Source organism: Rattus norvegicus, chromosome 11 (assembly GCF_036323735.1).
Source record: "Rattus norvegicus strain BN/NHsdMcwi chromosome 11, GRCr8, whole genome shotgun sequence".
NCBI classification, from domain to species: Eukaryota; Metazoa; Chordata; class Mammalia; order Rodentia; family Muridae; genus Rattus; species Rattus norvegicus.
The window spans coordinates 96,138,750-96,155,868 of record NC_086029.1 but is presented as its reverse complement, the minus strand read 5'-3'; the positions used below and the strand labels follow the sequence as shown (position 1 = coordinate 96,155,868).

Genomic DNA, 17,119 nt, shown 5'->3' with positions numbered 1-17,119 from the left:
ATGCCTTTGCCAACTGAAAAGCAAACAGTCCAGCACAGCGAACACTGCTGGCTGCTGGTACTTACCATGCTTCTCATATACAGATGCTCTCATTCATTCATTCATTCATTCATTCATTTACTTATAGACAGGTTTTCACTGTGTGGCCCCGACTAAGCTCACAGAGTCCTGCCTGCCTCTGCACCCCAAGTGCTGGAATTAAAAGTGAGCCTCCAGGCCCCACCTCATTTACAGATAGATTATGTTAAGATAGCAATGACTCACGCTTAAGGCATGAAAAAATGCATCTGACCTTGGGTATGGCTTTATCTCTTTACCCAGACAAAGTCAGAAAACCTCAAACAAAACTGTTTACAGCAGATATCCTACCTTCCTCTATCCCCTGAGGGCTTAACTTTTGACTTACAACCTACTTAGGAGCCACGGAAACCCATGCAAGTGATAAGACAGAACTTCTAGACCTCACTCAAAGAGCTGCTTCGGAGAGGTTCCGAGCCTAAGCTCTGGGGCGTGTTTTACTTTTTCTGAGCACCTCTTTTGCACCTGATCTTCATACTTAAGCCTCTATGGAAATTATCTTTAACACAGTCTCCAACTCTGCTCATAAACTGGCTAGCCCGGAGTTCTTTTCACCATCAAACCCTGGTGTGATCTGAGGTTAGGTCCTTAAAACTAGGGGACATTCTCAGGCTGCTGAGGGTGACGGCTGGGAACTGTGTCTTTGCCACGTGCCCCTCAAAACTTAAGAAAATAAATGAAAGTGAGGTTGGGGACCACAGTGAGGGAACCTGAAGAGGTGGCATATGTGAGCACCACAGCACCCCACATCCCTGTAGCAACACCAGGAATCTGGTGGAGGGGCAGAGTCTCTGTTTTATCTGGGAACAGTCACCCTCTGCAGCAGATCACATGATCCAGGAGGTCTGGGGTTGGGGTGGGGGGAGCAGAAGCCTGGAAGCCAACCACCCTGGCCTGGAGCAGCCTTGGGAACACTTGACTCCTTAGCTAGAGTTTTCTATCTTCAAGGTTGGACCAATGACTACTTCCTTAAAAAGTTGTCTAGATAAGGAGTCATTCACCTGACCCTTAAAGCTGTCACATCTACCCCATAGAAGATGGCTGGGCCTAGTAGTGGCAAATCAGTGGTCAGCAGGCCCAGGCAGCAGACAGGTCTGCTGAACAAGACGCTTCACTGGGGGAAGGGCACTGGGGCGGGGGTGGGAGGGGTCAGTGAGGATCAGGGACTTGTGCAAGGGCATAAGGTTAACTCTAAAGATGTGACCTATCAGGCAGAATGAAATACAGGGACGACGCTGAGGGTCGATGGATGGGGTCTCAACACCAGGTCCTCCTTGCCCACTGTCCAAGAGGAAAACAAGCAAAACCTCCGCTTCCAATGGGCCTAGAGTAGGGCCAGGCCTGGCCTGGATGCTGCCTCCACGCAATGTCCTCCTCCCGTTCTGAGCAAGGACTCACCACGCCAGCCCAGTAAACCCCATATCAGTCATAGGAATGACCCAGCACTTGCTGTTTACTCTGACATACTGTGAAGCCTGAGGCCGCAGCATAAGAGGTTTCGGAGTGAGAGTGGTGACATGACTAGGCTCCAGACTAATCCCTGACGCTGGAGACTGCATCCCTCCACCCTGCAACAACCATGCGGCTCTGTCCCGTCAATCTAGCCTCTTACACAGCAAGTCTGCCCATGCTGTCGTGACCCCCTCCCTGCACCCAATCCTGACAGGGATAAGCAGAAACATCTTCCAGTACCGTGTGGGTTGCTTTCAATTGTCAGAGACAGGCTGGTCTGTCGGACTAGAGTCCCGAGCCTTGGAAAGGGAAAACTGAGTTAGGACGAGAAGGTGAGAACCGCCTCGACCTCGACCAACCTGGTCCAGACCGCGTTCCAAGAGCCCGGAGCCCGACCGTGGGTCAGCCCCGCCAGGAGCGCAGACTGCTAGCCCCAGCCACCCGCCGCTCACTCACCGCCTCCGCCGCCGCCGACTTCCGGGTGCCGCACCCGCGCACCTTAGCTGCCAGCCCAGGACCGGCCCGGCCCGCCGCCAGAGCGCTCCCTATTGAGCGCAGTAGCGAGGGGCGGAGCGCCGAACCCACAGCCGTGGTCTTGTTGGCCGTAAGTGCTGTCGCTCAGAGATCCAGCGCTCCGCCCCGGCAGCTGCGCCAAGACTGGAGCTGCGCCAAGGCTGGAGCGGTGCGGGTATCTATCTGGTTTCTTCGTGCTGCCACAGCTCCTCAGCCTTGTGGGTTATCTCTGCGAGATTCAGATAGACCCTGCACTCCGTCAGGTTCAGGAGCTGGACCCACCCCCAACACACCCCCTTTATACTGTGTCCTGGTCTTTACCTCTAGACCACATCATCTGTCCTGGATAACCACCCTTCCCTTTGTCGCCTCCAAGTCCATCCAGACTGTGTATCCCTGGCCTCTGACCCCTCGTCTATTGTATTGCCCGCACCAGAAAACAACACAGAACATGGACTTCTGCTCCACCGAGCCTTCCATAGTCCTTAAGTAGTCACAGAGGCTGTCTTGCAGGTTCAGACTCCAAGGATGAGGAATTTACCACGCTTGAGCTATGTTTGGACAATGACTGGGGCATTGAGAACAGGGCGGAGAGATTCACTGGGGGCTTCTTGTACCTGTTAGCATCAGGTTGTGTCAGGGGATTGAGCATCAGAGGTCCTCCCCAAGGTGAGTACTTAATACAAGGACAAGGATGACAACCACGTTCAAGACAACGACGACAAGTACTACAGGCTCTCAACCCAGTTGTTTTCATACCCAGTTCTCACTCACTCCACTTTAGAGATATAAATATACTTGCTCAGAGCAGTTAAGCTATTCACTTGAAGTAAAATAAAGGGCTAGCAAGATGGCCGCCTGGGTATAGATCTTTGCTGTCAAACCCAGCCACCTGGGTTCCATCCCTGGAAGCCACATGGTGGAAGGAGAGAAGTGAGTCCTTTACGTTTTTTCTCTGATCACCACGTGTGCACACAAAATGTAATTAAAAAATTTTTAAAGACGCCAAGTGGCATGGACAATCTAGGTGTTATGGTCTCAAACCGCAGTGCTGATGCTTTGCAGAAAACGATCTCAGAGAGGCAAAGGCAAGGCAAAGGCAACCCAGCCACCCTTGTGCTATGCCCTGTCTCTCACAGCCTCACCAGCATTCCTCCTGAGAGCTAAAGGAAACCATTTGCAAAAAGACAGGGCTCCGCAGACCAGGACTTCTGGCCAGCAGGTGGCAGAGCTAGCTAGGCACTTCCATTCTTTCTCCAGCTTAGCACGATCACCCTGTGCTCCCGCCAGCTGTCTCCAGCTGAGCAGCCAGACCATTGGTCTACAGGACTAAGGGGTAGTAGTGGTGTGCAAGCAGGACATGGGCTTGAGGCTAAATGAGCATGGCCTGGGTTATGGGCTAGCAGATACAGAGAAGCTTGTCCCCAAAGCACCAAGCCATGCACCTCAGAGTGGGACATGGGTTGGATGAGCTTTCTCACCAGTCCTTCCCATAAAGACAGATGTAACATGTTGGACAGTGGTTCACATCCCATCACAGACAGCAGGTGACCCTTTGGTAGGACTTGAACCTCTGCTCCTATTTTTTCCCTTAATTATTTATTAGCTTTACATCCTGATCGCAGTCACCCTCCCTTCTCTCCACCTAGTCCCATTCTTATAAATCCCTCCCCCTATTACGCCCTTCCTTTCTTCCTCAGAGAAGGGGAAGACCCTAGGATATCCAGTCCCAGTAGGACTAAGCACATCCTCTTCCACTGAGGCCCAACCGGCAGTCCACTTAGGGGAAGGGGGATCCAATTTCTGCCCCCATTTTAATAGTTATGCACGGGGTGGGGGACTTAGCTCAGTGGTAGAGCGCTTGCCTAGGAAGCGCAAGGCCCTGGGTTCGGTCCCCAGCTCCGAAAAAAAAAGAACCAAAAAAAAAAAAATAGTTATGCACTCTGACATTCTCTCCCATTGAGGCTGGCTCATTGTGTATTCCTCAGAATGTAAGCGCACCACTTTTTGTAACCACCTGTTTAGGATTTAAGTGCTGACTAGTTAGGAAGATCTTCTTGAGACATACACCTTCTTTCTGTGGCTTTCCTCAGCACTGTCCCTACAGAGAGGGCCAACAGCTGGTTGGAGAAGGAGGGAGGGAGGGAGACAGAAAGAGCAAGACACACACACACACACACACACACACACACACACACACACACACACACGGGGGTGGTGGTGTCTTCTGCTGATTTGACCTCTGCCTGGTAGGGAGACTGGAAGACAGCAGCCCTGAAACCTATCTGAGCTGTCTCTATCAACCCTGATTTTCTCTACAGAAGTGGGCATTCCTACCTTCGGCTACACTGGGAGGCTATGTCTCCCTTTTGCCCTTTTCCAGCAGAGAAGAAACCTGTTCAGTGTCTTTGTACCATCAGCAAGTATGGGAAATAGTGTGATACAGAGCTAGGTTGTCTTCAAGAGAGGGACTCCAGGATGACTAGGGGCATGCCTTTGAAGACATGCCAGGGTACAGCTGGCGCACAGCAACTTAACCAGAATGGCAGCTGTAGACTTGCCCTGTTTTCTGGGTAACCACCCTCTTCCCATACCCCCTGTCCTCCATTAGCACTATCTGTAGGGGCTTTGAGAAACACAGACAGCCCAGAAGTTGCTCGTTTCCAGGTGCACTCGGGGTAAGAAAGGCTTCTAAGCAAGCACAGGCCAGACTCGCTTCTACTGTCTGTCTGCACTGCCATCTCCTGTTTATGTTACAGCTTCCCCCGTGGGTCCTCCACTGACTTATGTCACTATAGAGATGTGGTTGGTGTACTCTACCTGGCAGGGAAAAATGTGTTAATCTTTTCAGGCAGTGGATAAAGCTTCTTGATATTTCTCCAAACTCAAAGTAGGGCAAGAGGAAATCGGGACACCATGGTGGAGTGGGGAAGAGATAAACACATAATTCCCCTTTCAGAACTCTCATCATTGCCCCAAGAACGAGCAGTCTCACGCAGCTGTGGGGAGTGCCCAAGAGTTCTGTAAATATAGACTTCGTAGAAGACAAAAGCCCTAGTTTTTCTAGAGTCTGTTTTAGCCCTCGAAATCACCGCAGCCATCCCTACCCCCATGCAAGCCTAGCTGACCTTGCTCGTCCTCGTTGCAGGTGTTATGGGGGCAGTGAGAGAGCCCCCAAGCCTGTTCACACCCTGGTCGCCTAGGGCCTCAGTTTTCTATCTGTAAAATGGTAGCAGCAGACCAACACTCTTGCGGAGTGTGGGAGAAATACCATTCTATATGCCAATTAGACGCTCAATGTCCGGCAAACAGCAGGATACCTGCCAACTTGGGGTGGAGATGGAGTCAATGCTTCTGGAATCCGGGAGTGACCGCCGGTCCTGCAAGCTCCAGCTCAGAGTCTACTATCCCCAGAATTCCTCCGAAGGTGGCCGGGAGTGGGCAACTCCTAGCCTCCTGCGGCTGTTGCAGCCACAGCATTCCGGGCAGGTGTCAGGGCCTCGGCCTGCTCCTCAGGGAGGCCGATCTTCGGCTAAGACTGACAATACTAGGAGCCCAACAGCAAGCCGCAATCTCTGCACATCCATCCAATCGGTGCGGGTTGCGGGGCGCGTCTCTCTACCAATAGGAAAATTCGCGGTTGGATGGGGCGGGGCGGAGGCCTCGTCTCCAGCCAGGTCCGCTTTGCGCACGGGCCGCGGGAGGGGTGGGAGGGCTAGCCTGCTGGCTGCTTGGGGTAGGGGAGGAGGAGGGTTTTCCCCAACCCCCGCACCCGCATAAGTTGTGGCCCCGGGAGCCGCATTCGGTGCAGGACGCTGGAGAGGCCGCTCCCCGCGCGCCGGGAGACCTGGGGACGCCAGTCTTGGGGGCGGAGGCCGCGCTGCGGAGCCGCCCACGCCGCGCGCCAGGTGAGCTTGGCCGGGTGGGCGGGGTCCGGCTGTGGGCCTGGGGCTGGACACTCGGGTCCAGGCCAGGACTGGGGGTGGGTCCTGGGGGATCGAGCTGGGTAAAGCGCCTAGACTGAGATGCGGAGTCAGTCAGGGACAGGGTCCTGGGCTCGGACTTTAGGTCTGGGCGGGGTTCAGAAGCCGGTTCTTCTGCTCACCGGCACTCGCCCAGGAGGGACCCCCAGAGACCCGGATCGCTGGGGCGAGTCCCTTTGTCCATGACCTCAGGGCCCTTTACGACCTGGCCGCGGCGCCAGTTTCAAGCCGCCGGGCTGAGCACGACCCAGCTCCCACAGCCTTGACCTCGGCGAGCCACTGCAGCGCCTGCAAGCAGGGACCTGACGACTATGGAAACTTTAAGGGACTCAGGGGCGGTGGGGCTGGGGAACTTCCTGGGGTGGCACGGCCGTTGGTGAGCGCAGGGCAAGACCCTGGTGATGCCAAGGGAATGTCCCCGCACCGCGATGCTCCTAAGGCCTCACAATAGAGAGAGGAGGCGCTGCTGGGAATCCCTTGTTTGGTGTCCCCGCTTGAATCTCCTCCCTAGATACCCCTACATTCCTCCCTGGGACATCGGCCCTGGAGAATATGCAAGTCTGAAGTTGCTCTGCACAAGAGGCTTGGGTACCGTAGCTTTCCCCTTTTACTTTTAAAATAATTGAATGTTACTTATAGTCAATATTTAACTGTATTTGTTTCAGTGTCAGGTATCAGTGTCTAGAGTACTAAGGGACTCTTCTCTGTAGATTCAGACATTTAAAAATGACGGAAAAGAAAGAAAATGTTCCTGTTTGTGTTAACTTTTAGGCTAGACTCTTAATGTGGGCTAACAATCCGAAATGCAAAACACATGCTTACTTTTATAAAGCCAGGGGATGGAGCCATGCCCAAATTGTCTTTGGGGAGATCTCTCCGTAAGTAGGACCAGCTATGCACTGAGTACCTGCAATCCCACAGTGGGTTCCCCAGCCCCTCTACCTTCCCTCTAGTCCAGGACCCAGGCTGTCTATCCAGAACAAGTGTTGCCTGCTCTGCGGAGAGTCTCAGGATCTGTGATCCTGGGATGGTGACATATACCAGGACTGTTGAAGTCAGTCCCTGTGTTCTGTTTGCTTCAGAAGCAGGTGGTCCAGACAGATATTGGCTATCTGGAAAGGCTTGGACCTACAGTTTTGTGTCATCTGAGGTATTTGATGCTTCTTGATGTCTAGGACCACCTTCCATTTGGGGTCCATGAGGGCCCTTTACATAAATAGGCAGGACATACTTGGCATGATGACAGAGGTGCTTCTGAGCACTGCCAAGTCAGTGCCTACCTGGGGCCCCCTAGATGTGCCCTCCTCAGCACTTGTCTGCACAGACGTTGGTGACCAAGGCTCTCCATATGTCCCAGCTGCTCCACCCCTCCCACCCTCAGTCTGTACTCTGTGGCTCCCTGCATTCATTCACTCACACACACCCCTCCAGGTTGCCTCTTCTAGCCCCAGGCACCCTCTGCATAGTCTCCATAGGAGTAGGACTATATACCCTGTCCTTGCTTGTGCAGCACAAGGATTCAGACTGAGTTCCCTTCGCCCCAGACTAGCCTGGAGCTCTTCAACACACGCCTAGCTGGAAAGCCAGAGCGCTACTTCTTGGCTGATTGTCAGGATGCACAGTTAGGGAAGAGTCAGAGATGAGCTCTGCGGGAGATTTGAGGGCCTCATAGTCACGGGATGGTGACACCTCAACCCAGGAGGGCACTGGTAGATGGAAATGGTTTTGCAGGGGAGTCCAGACGTGAGCCGTTCGTGTGTATGGACCACCCGTGTTCATAGCGGCAGCTGGTGTGTTCTTGTGATGGCTCAGGAGGAATGGTTTGGCTGTGGCAGGTAGTAGTCATTGAGCAGAATGAATTTTCCCGCCTGGTGGCTGAAGGGCTCTCTGTATCTGTGCCCGTGTTGATTACTGGAAGGGCATGTTCCTAGCTGCTTGTATTTTCAATCCTATCTATGTTTACAGAGCAGAGCCCAGGGAGACCCATGCAAGACTACAGCCTGCTGAGGTTACACTACTGAGCAAGCTCTTAGGCAGGCCATCCTGATCCATGGTGGGCGTATGTGGCATTAACTGCTTCTCAGGCTCAGGCTGGCCTGACTCAGCTTGTACTTGTGGAAACTCTCCACACAGTCAGCCTTTGCTGGCCTGGCGTTTAAGCTTGGAGGCCAGGCTTGTATCCCAGTCTTAAGCCCTGTGGTTAGGTCAGTGGCACTATCACACAGCTCCAGACCTTCCCCAGAGTCTGAGTAGGTCTGTGGGGTATAGGCAGGTATGGCAGTGTCTCTAGCTCTAGATGGATTGGTGGAGAAGCCAATGTGTGTGCCTAGGAGGCGGGCTCTGGCCCAGGTGGGCTCAGACCATCCCCATGGGAGAAATGGAACACAGCAAAGCACCCAGTGGTCTTTGGCCAGGTGGGTGACCCCAGAGCCTAGAGGCCAGTTCAGCAGGGTGTTAAAGGGGTTCAAGCTGGCTATCCCCCATCGTGAGTTCCATCACTAGATCTGCCTTGGTTTCACTACCCTGTCAATGTCTCTGGTCATTTCCTGTGCGTCTGGTGATTCAGGGCTCCCAGCAAGCTGGCTGACCATAGTTATTCCACCCTGACCACTCCTGTTCCATGCCCCTGAGATGAGAGCACTCCTAGAAAGACACCCATTCCTCTGGTGACCTCTCCACCTTTCTCCTGCCTTTTCTCCTGGAGTCCCACATGGCAGGACTCATATTATTGTAACTGTGTCATTTCCTGCTGGGTGGGGAGTATGGGAAACCCTGGGGATAGGAAGACTTGAGTCCAGATCCTACCTGGACTAGCTCTGGTTTTCACATTTGTAAAACAGGGAGTTATACCTACCTCGGACAGTCAGATGTTGGCTCACAACTCATGTGGCCAAGGCTGTGGCGAATGGTAAGTCCTGGTGAGAGACTTCTTGAAGACTGGGGCTGATAACAAAGTCACGTGGTTCTCTGTGAGACAAAAATCCGGGTTAATATTTAAGTTAAAAACAAAGCTGTCCCAGAAATGTCATGGTTAGAGCAGGGTTCGTTCCCCAGCCAGAGGCTTTCCTCGGCTTCGGAGATGGGATAGCAGACAGCCCTACCCAGCTGTTCGTTCCTCCAGCGTCAGCCGGTCGTCTTGCCTCAGCATGTGCCATGCTCCCCCTTGCCTCAGGTGCTGTGTGCTGACCCTCGCCACATAGTCCATGAGCCCACTCTCCACTTTAACCAGCTCTCCACTCTCTGTTGAACGACCTGGCAGCCACAGCCTGGGCTGGATGTGGCCACCAGAGGGCCTCAGGGATTGCCAGCAAACCAGGCTCTGAGTACTCCCCCCAACTCTCTTGTATCCCCCTCCCCACCCCGCCACCGCCTGCCTCACACACATAATCTACGTTAGATGGAATTCTTACCCAGAAGCTTGATAGGCTGTTGTGAGGCATAGAGACCACCTCTAGGACAAGGTAGCTGGAGTCCACGGAGGAGCATTGGGGAGAGGCACAGAACAGTCTGGAATCAGCCAGAAAGGGAAGAACTCCCATTACGTATACCATAGTACCCCAGAGATAACTCCTTCTTTGCCCACCCATCCCTGACTGTCTGTGCCATACAGGTTTTTTTCATTTGTATGACATAAGTACTCTGGCAGTGTCCCTAGGCCCAGATGTACCAAGAGAGAATGCGTCCCTAGACTGTCTGCGGAGACAGGAAGCAGTGGTTCCTTAGAGCCATGGTGGAATTGTGTGCTGAGCAGACACCAGTGCTGTCTCACTTCCCTGCACTGTGAGCAGTCCGCACGGCAAGACCAAGTCTTTCAAGTCCTACAACTTGCCTGCCACTAGTGTCATAGCAACTGGGAGCCAGGAACTAGCTTTGGGGAGCCTTGGGAGGGGCAGACGTCATCCCACAAAGAAGTTATGGGCTGCATGTGGAGCCCCAAGACCCTAATAATGCAGTCTTCTGGGAGGAGAAAGAGGGCGCTGTCAGTCCATATCTCTGATCTCTCAACCTCATCAGAAGGGAAGTCAACCTGATGCAAACTACAGTCCCAGTTATATGTGGAGGCATGGAGGTGCATGCGATGTATGTGGTTGAGTCAGGAGCACCACAGGGCAACCCTAGGATCAGGGATACCACTGTCCTGCTTGGAGAACAGGCTGGGCCAGCATGTCTATATCCAGAAGAGACTGATTCCAGGGGAGCTTCATATAGTATCTTCTGGTTTCTCTACAGGAACAGAGTCCACAAGATGGGCATTAGGACATGCTGAGACCCCCTGAAATAGGTAAGTTACCTGTGTTGCTCAGGATAGCAGAGTGTCCTGGTGTGTTTGGTGGGCGTGACCAGCTTTGCGATGGTCTGGACCCGAGCATTGTGCACTCTCTTTTGCTCAACTTCATCCTGGTTGGGCACAGTCTCAAGGCTGGGCAGGACAAGATTTGGGGGCCTGCCACACTAACTTAGATTTCCCAGCAGCTCGAGTGTACATAGCAGCCACCTGATGGATACCTGTCTTGAGGGCGAGCCCACAGTGTGGCTGACCTAGCAGGATGCTGGGGCATTGTTAATGAGGACATTAACTGGGTCTGATCTCTGTCCATCTCAGCTTGGACGCCAGCCATGGTGGTGTCTGATGTCAGCCCAGCCTGCTTGGCCTAGAGCTCAGCTCAGGGATGCTTCTGACTACCCAGGGGAGAATGGAGCCTCCAGCTGGCCACTGCCGATAAGCCCCAAGGCTCCAAGGGCCTGCAAAGTGAATGAACCTTTCAGTTTTGCGTGCCTGTTGTTCTTTCTCAGCCTCACCCCTTTGCCACTGTAGTATAGGAGATCCAATGATGCTCTGCTCTGATCATAGCCCTGCTGGGTGGACTGGCTTGGCTGGGGTGGTTACTTCATTCATCTTTGGATTATGGCCGCCAGCCTCAGTGGCACTGAGAGATATGATGCCCATGAAGTGTGGCAGATTGGGTGGCATACGGTGTCCTCTGGTTCTCTATGAATGGAAGAGACGCTGATGGCATTTGACATGCTATGGTGGTTGCTTTGGGGAAGAGTAGCTGATAGTTAGAGAAGGGAGGGCCCCCAGGCCATTCTTGTTTACCCACTACAGCTGTCCAGACTGTCTATCCTCCTTTTGTTCACTGACTTCTGTTCAGCCAACACGGTACCCTCAGGGGAAGTCTGGCCCCATAATGTTGTGCTGGGGAGAAGGTGGTAGCCACAGGCCCAGGAGCACCAGGTTTCTAGGTGTTTGAGGGCCCTTTCTTAAGGGATATCTTAAGGGGCACAGTGGACTGATAGGTTGGTCTGATTTCTCTCCACCTGTGACTAGAGAACTTGGGTGTGGGAAGCTTCTGGCTAGACAAGCCATGTCTATTGATGTGTGGGAGGAACAGTTCGGTGTACAGCCCACTGAACCACTCAGTGGTTTCTGAGACTTGAAAAAAAGCTTAGGCTCTGTCCAGGGCTCACTGGGCCAGACTGTCCAGGCCTTGGCCCATGGCACTTCCTATAGAATAAGTGACATCACTGGGGGACAACAGAGGAAAGAGGAGCTGTACCACGCATGCTATTTTGCCTTTGATGCTGGGGCTCAAATCCAGGATCCTGTGTGGGCGAGGCAGGCTCAGAGCTTCTCACCTTGTCATAGACTGCTGTACATCGGAGGCCAGGTTAGCCAGGGCTCAGACGATGGCTCCAGTAATACTCAGGGCATGCCTGAAGCCTGCTCTTTGCTCTGGCATCCTCCTTCCTTGTGCTTTCTTCCTTCTTCGCTTCTAGCTCCTCCTCCCTACCTTTCTTTGCCTGTCTCCGCTTCATTCTCTCTTTTGTCTGTCTGTGTTCTGTTGTCTTTGATTGATTATTCATGCCTGCACTGGGGTTTGGAGGCGTGATTGGCATCATTCATACCATCTCTCCTTTGGTCTGGACCCATTTCACAGATTGGCAAGCAAAACCTTGGCTCTGGCTTATGGCTTCCTGTTCTGTTACATCTTAAAGTGAGTCTCTGCATATAGGGGCCCTTGGAGCTAAAGTAGATGATGCCAGTGGTAAGCACTCATGTGCCCTCCTCACTCACCTTCGGTCACTTAGTGCCTACTCACTGATCACTATGGTACTGCTCACTGGGTCACTGCACGATCACTGGGAGCACTGCACGATCACTCAGAGCCATTGCATCCTCCCATGCAGCCAAGGAGTGCCCAGCTCTCTGAGGAGATGAACAAGGACAATTGCAAATTTGGGGTGAGGTGGGATAAATGGGGCTCCCTGAAGAGGGAGAGCCTAAAGACATCGTGAGGGAGTGACACGCCTTGATGCGAGGCTTTCGCACAAGTAAATCAGCCTTCTGCCCCTCTCAGAAGTCTGCCTGGTGGGGTTCCCCTGAGTGGCTGACAGATTTTTTTAGCCAGTTAGTTCAAGCCTTTAAATATTAATGCCGGGGTTGGGGATTTAGCTCAGTGGTAGAGCGCTTGCCTAGGAAGCGCAAGGCCCTGGGTTCGGTCCCCAGCTCCGGAAAAAAAGAACCAAAAAAAAAAAAAAAAAAAGAGATAAATATTAATGCCACCAACCCTCTGCTCATTCTCTGCCTCTTGCACAGTTACATATATCTGTTTGTGGTAGTTTGTGACGATCAAAATTTTTCATATTTACTGAAAAACGTGAACTGTTTTCCCTGTCTGGGGTTACTCCAGCACTCTGTTGTCTGTCCTCCTTGGCATGCGGCTACATAAACAGTGTCTGTCTATCTCTTACTAGATACTGCTACTTTAGGCTTTTGCACTTAAGATTTAATCTGCTTTGAATTTGTTTTTGGCATAAATGCAAAGTGAAGGTTTAATTTTGTTTTTCCTGTTGCACCTGAACTGTTTCTTCTATCAGTAAAAATGGGAAATGTCATACTTATCTGGCGGAGGAGGCATGATCGGGGGTGGGGGGGGTGCTTTCCCAAGGGTAAGGTTCCTTCCTCCCTTGTACTTGGGAGGTGCTGGCCCCTGCTGCTTTCCGCACTTCAGAAAATCCACTGCCTAAGTTTTAGTAAAGGGAGATCGTGTTCGCATTAGAAGGGTACGGTGTGTGTGCCTGTATGTGTGCATGTGTGTGTGCACGCATATGTGTGCCTGTGTGCATATTTCTGTGTCTTTGAGGTCTCAGGTTTGCTGTCACTTGTGTTGCCTTCAGTCCCTAGCTGGAATTGCTTTCACTAGAAAGATCAATATTGGAGGCTGCAATGTTGGCTCAACAGGTAAGAGTGCTCACTGCTCAAGGGTGAGGGCCTGAGTTCAAATCTTCATCATAGTTTTAAGCAGTTGGGCATATTTACATGCTTGAGCCTATAACCCCAGTACCGTGGGGGACAGAGACAAGAGGATCATTAACCTAGCTCCAGGGCCCGTGAGAGACCTGCCTCACAAGAGTAAGAGGACAGTAGGCCAGGACATGCGGTGTCCCCTACCTTTCTCCGTGCATATGTGGATGCACACATGCCTATACTGTTTGCTTTTGGAGACAAGGTCTCATATGTAGCCTTAGCTGGCCTAGAACATGGCCGTGTAGACCAGACTGACTTCAAATTCATAGAGATTCACTTGTCCCTGCCTCCTGAATGCTTAGATTAAAGGTGTGTGCCACCTTGCTTGGATGGCATGTATATTCTTAGATACCCACTGATCCTCTGTGTATTCCCTCCCCTCAGATCTCTGTGGGGATCTTGGAGCTGGTGCCACTTGAGCAAGCTTCCATACTTGGTGGCACACTTGGGAGACTGCTGACTGACCGCAGGACCTGGTCCCTACTGTGGCAAGGTCTATTCCAAAAGCTCTCAAAGTGTCCTGGTTCTCCTTACAGGTGTCTGGTCCTAAAATGATGTGCTGGTGTTGACTGGTGACATTGCTAGAGCTTCAGGGTCTGAATAACCCTGTAGTGGGGTAGGAAGTCATCCTGGGGTCAGTGTGTGCTTCACGGGGATCTTCAGTTGGAGGTCCCTTGCCCAGGCAGCTCTGTTCTGCAATGGCTGATTACTGTCCCCATTCTCTGACTGTTGGGCTGGGGAGTCCTGATGATCCCAGGCTGCAGGCATTTCTAGGCTGAACACTCAGATAGCCCCAGATTGTGTTTCAGCCCCAGGGGTGGGTGTAGTCAGTTGGCCCGGCTGCCTCACCAGAGCCTTGCCTACTTGACTGCAGAGCCCAGCCCAAACTGGCCAACTGCCTCTGTCACGTGATAGCTATTGTTGGTTGTCAGTTTGACTACATCTGTGATTAACTAAAACCTGAAATGGTTGGTTGGGCACACGTTGAGGGAGGGAGGGAGTGTTGTTGTTGTTGTTGTTGTTATGTGTGGTTTTGTTTTTTGGTTTGGTTTGGTTAGTTTGATCCTTTGAAGTGGAAAGATCCACTTCTAATCTGAACCTTTGAGGTGGGAAGACCCGCCTCTAATCTGGGCCTCACCTTCTGCTGGAAGCCTATACACGGACGTGGAAGAAGGAAGCTGTCTATTTTTGCTGCTTCCTCCCACCCTCCCTAGCAAATCCACTCCTTCACTGGCATTAGAACCTACTTCTTCAGGATTCTGGTGCATACTAAAGACCAGCTGAGACATCCAGTGCACTGAACAATCACTAGATTCTTGGTCCTTTGGTTCATAGTCAGCCATTGTTGGATTAGCTAGACCCCGCCTGTAAGCCATTCTAATATATATATATATATCTATAATATATATATACCACACGTATGCACGACGCACACACACGCGCGCGCGCGCGCACACACACACACACACACGCACACACACACACACACACACACACACAGGGAGAGGTGTGCGGGGGAGGAGGATATTGGTTCATTCTCTAAGTTGTGTAGTTACTGTAGAGAACTCTGATAGACCAGGTGTGCTGGTTAGCTTTAATTGTTGACTTAACACAACTTAGAGTCACCAGGGAAGAGACTGTTAATGAGGGATTGTCTACAATAAGGGCTTGTGGGCATGTCCGTGGGGGTTGTCTTAATTTATGTGGGAAGACCCAGCACCATTCTGTAGGCAGGGCGTCTGAACTTCGTGGAATGGATGAACTGTTTGAGATGGAGCAAGCTAAGGATCACGCGCACTCTTTCTTCCGCCCCCAACTGTGGATGTGGTATAATGAGCTGCTTCAGGGTCCTACTGCTTCCTTGTCCCAGGTGCTGGGACCATCTATGTGACACCAAGCCAGACAACCTACACTGCTTTTCTCAGAGCATTTTATGACAGCAACTAGGAAACCTCACATCCCCTGCTCAGAAGGACTCACAGTGGCATGGTGTGCTGCCATCCAGTCTCTCAAGGCCTGTAGTGCTCAGGTTATAGACAGAGGCCCTGGCTGTGCTGGGTCACCAGCTGCCTCGGGATAGCTGATTGGGTTCCTATCTCCACCCTGTGCTTATCTAGGCTCAGCCTTTGTGCCTTCATATGTATTCCCCCCCTCCCCGTGTGTGTGTGTGTGTGTGTGTGTGTGTGTGTGTGTGTGTGTGTGTGTGTGTTCACTTAGCTGCTGGCCCACCTACTGGGACTGTTGTTGGAGATCTGCCTCTGAAGCCTCCTAGACATAGTTGGGTGAGAGGGCCTTAGATGCCCCTAGGCCTGGTGTCCCTGTTCCAGCCTTATCCTCAGCTGGGGGACCCAGGAGTTACCGTATCAGCTCCCACTGCTGTGAGATGTCCACCCAGGGATTCTGGTCCTAGCCATTTCTGGCCAGTATGGCCTAAAGAAGGCCACTTGTGTCAGGGTGCAGAGGATGAAGGATATGGGCAGAGTAGGGTATTACATGGTGCCTCTGGATGTTTGCAAGTGGCCTGCTAAGCTTCTTGAAAATGCCAAGTTCAACTTTTTTGAAATGCTTCCTTCCCTGAAGTTCTTTGGCAGCGCCTGCTCCTGGGCTCGCCTGCTGAGCTCTGCCAGATGAGGCTGCAGAGGTGACTCCAGCTGAGTCTTCCCCAGGGCCTTACTTTGTGCCCCAGAGAGATGCCTTACACCTCCAGGGCCCATTCTAGATGACCAAGTCATCTGCCATGTGGAGAGAAACTCTGAATATAGAGATGGGGAAACTGAGGCCTAAGCCATGTGGACTTTGGCATGGTATGGGCGTTAGCCCAGCAAGGTAGACGTTCTCTTTCCATTTGCTTTCTCGAAGGACTACTGCTGACACCAGGCCGGGAGTCAAGGCCACAGCCTCATGATGACACAAATGGGACATGCCTCCCAAATATGGTAGGGCCGGTCTCTGCTGGGTTTATCTGAGCTACCACTGAGATGCTGTCATCATCCTTGTGACCTTAATTTTAATAAATAGGTTGGTATCTGTTTATAGAACGCATAGGAAAGAAACCGTGTTTGTTTCTCCACAGCTACAGCCACTAAGCGCTGGCCCCCACCTCATGAGTCCCACAGACTAGCACCGCAGTCCTCCTTGTGCGTTTTCACATGTTCTTGTGTTGCTGTGCTGCGGATGGAACCCAGAGCCCTGCTCTCCCATGCGCCCTACATGGCGTGCTGCAGACTCCCCACGTCCTCATCAGTCGGCATCTCCCATCACCTACCTCACCTACCTTGCCCACCTCCCAAGAGCTCAGCCTTGCCTCTCACACCTTCCTCAGATGCTTAGAAACGCTCCCTTTTCCTGTGGTGCAAACCGTTTGCAGATCTCTGTCAGACCAGGGCTACTACAGAAAATGCCTCATACACCCAGTGCCACTTTTCTGTATTAGCACAGCTTGGACTTGAGCTCCTAGCAGAACAGAATGTGTATGTGCTGGGTACAGACAGACCAGCCTGTGGGAGAGCCCCTTGGCCCAGGACCTCCCTCAGAGCCTCCCATCCCACACTGATGCTGTTATTTCCCAGAGCAGCCACGCCCAGGAAGTGCCTCCTTCATTCCCTGCAGCTGGTGGGCGCTGCTGTCAGGCCTGGGCAGCTACTGCCCTGGGCCTGGCTCACCACTGCTTTGGCAAGCATTTGCCTCTCATACCCTACTCCACCACAAGACCCCCTGTTACCTTCCTAATAAAAGCTCCCCATCACACACCAGTCACACACCACAGCTTCTCTCAGTTACACCC

At 52.3% G+C, this 17,119-nt stretch overlaps 2 protein-coding genes across 33 annotated transcripts in view; one reads left to right on the top strand and one right to left on the bottom strand.

The window, feature by feature from the left end:
- Tango2 (transport and golgi organization 2 homolog) overlaps nt 1-5,577 on the bottom strand; it is a 46,592-nt gene extending 41,015 nt beyond the window's left edge. For 10 of the 32 annotated variants that reach the window (XR_005491043.2, XM_039088508.2, XM_039088509.2 and 7 more), the window contains exon 1: nt 1,890-2,027. The gene's annotated coding sequence lies outside the window, so the exon portion shown is untranslated. Of the gene's footprint in view, nt 1-1,770; nt 2,132-5,363 lie in introns of those variants that run through there. The other 22 variants (XM_039088502.2, XM_039088507.2, XM_039088515.2 and 19 more) reach the window with 15 other exon arrangements.
- Nucleotides 5,578-5,724: 147 nt separating this feature from the next.
- Nucleotides 5,725-17,119, top strand: part of Arvcf (ARVCF, delta catenin family member) — a 57,694-nt gene continuing 46,299 nt past the window's right edge. Inside the window, exons 1-2 of the mRNA NM_001131013.2 lie at nt 5,725-5,951; nt 10,257-10,308. The gene's annotated coding sequence lies outside the window, so the exon portion shown is untranslated. The remainder of the gene's footprint in view (nt 5,952-10,256; nt 10,309-17,119) is intronic.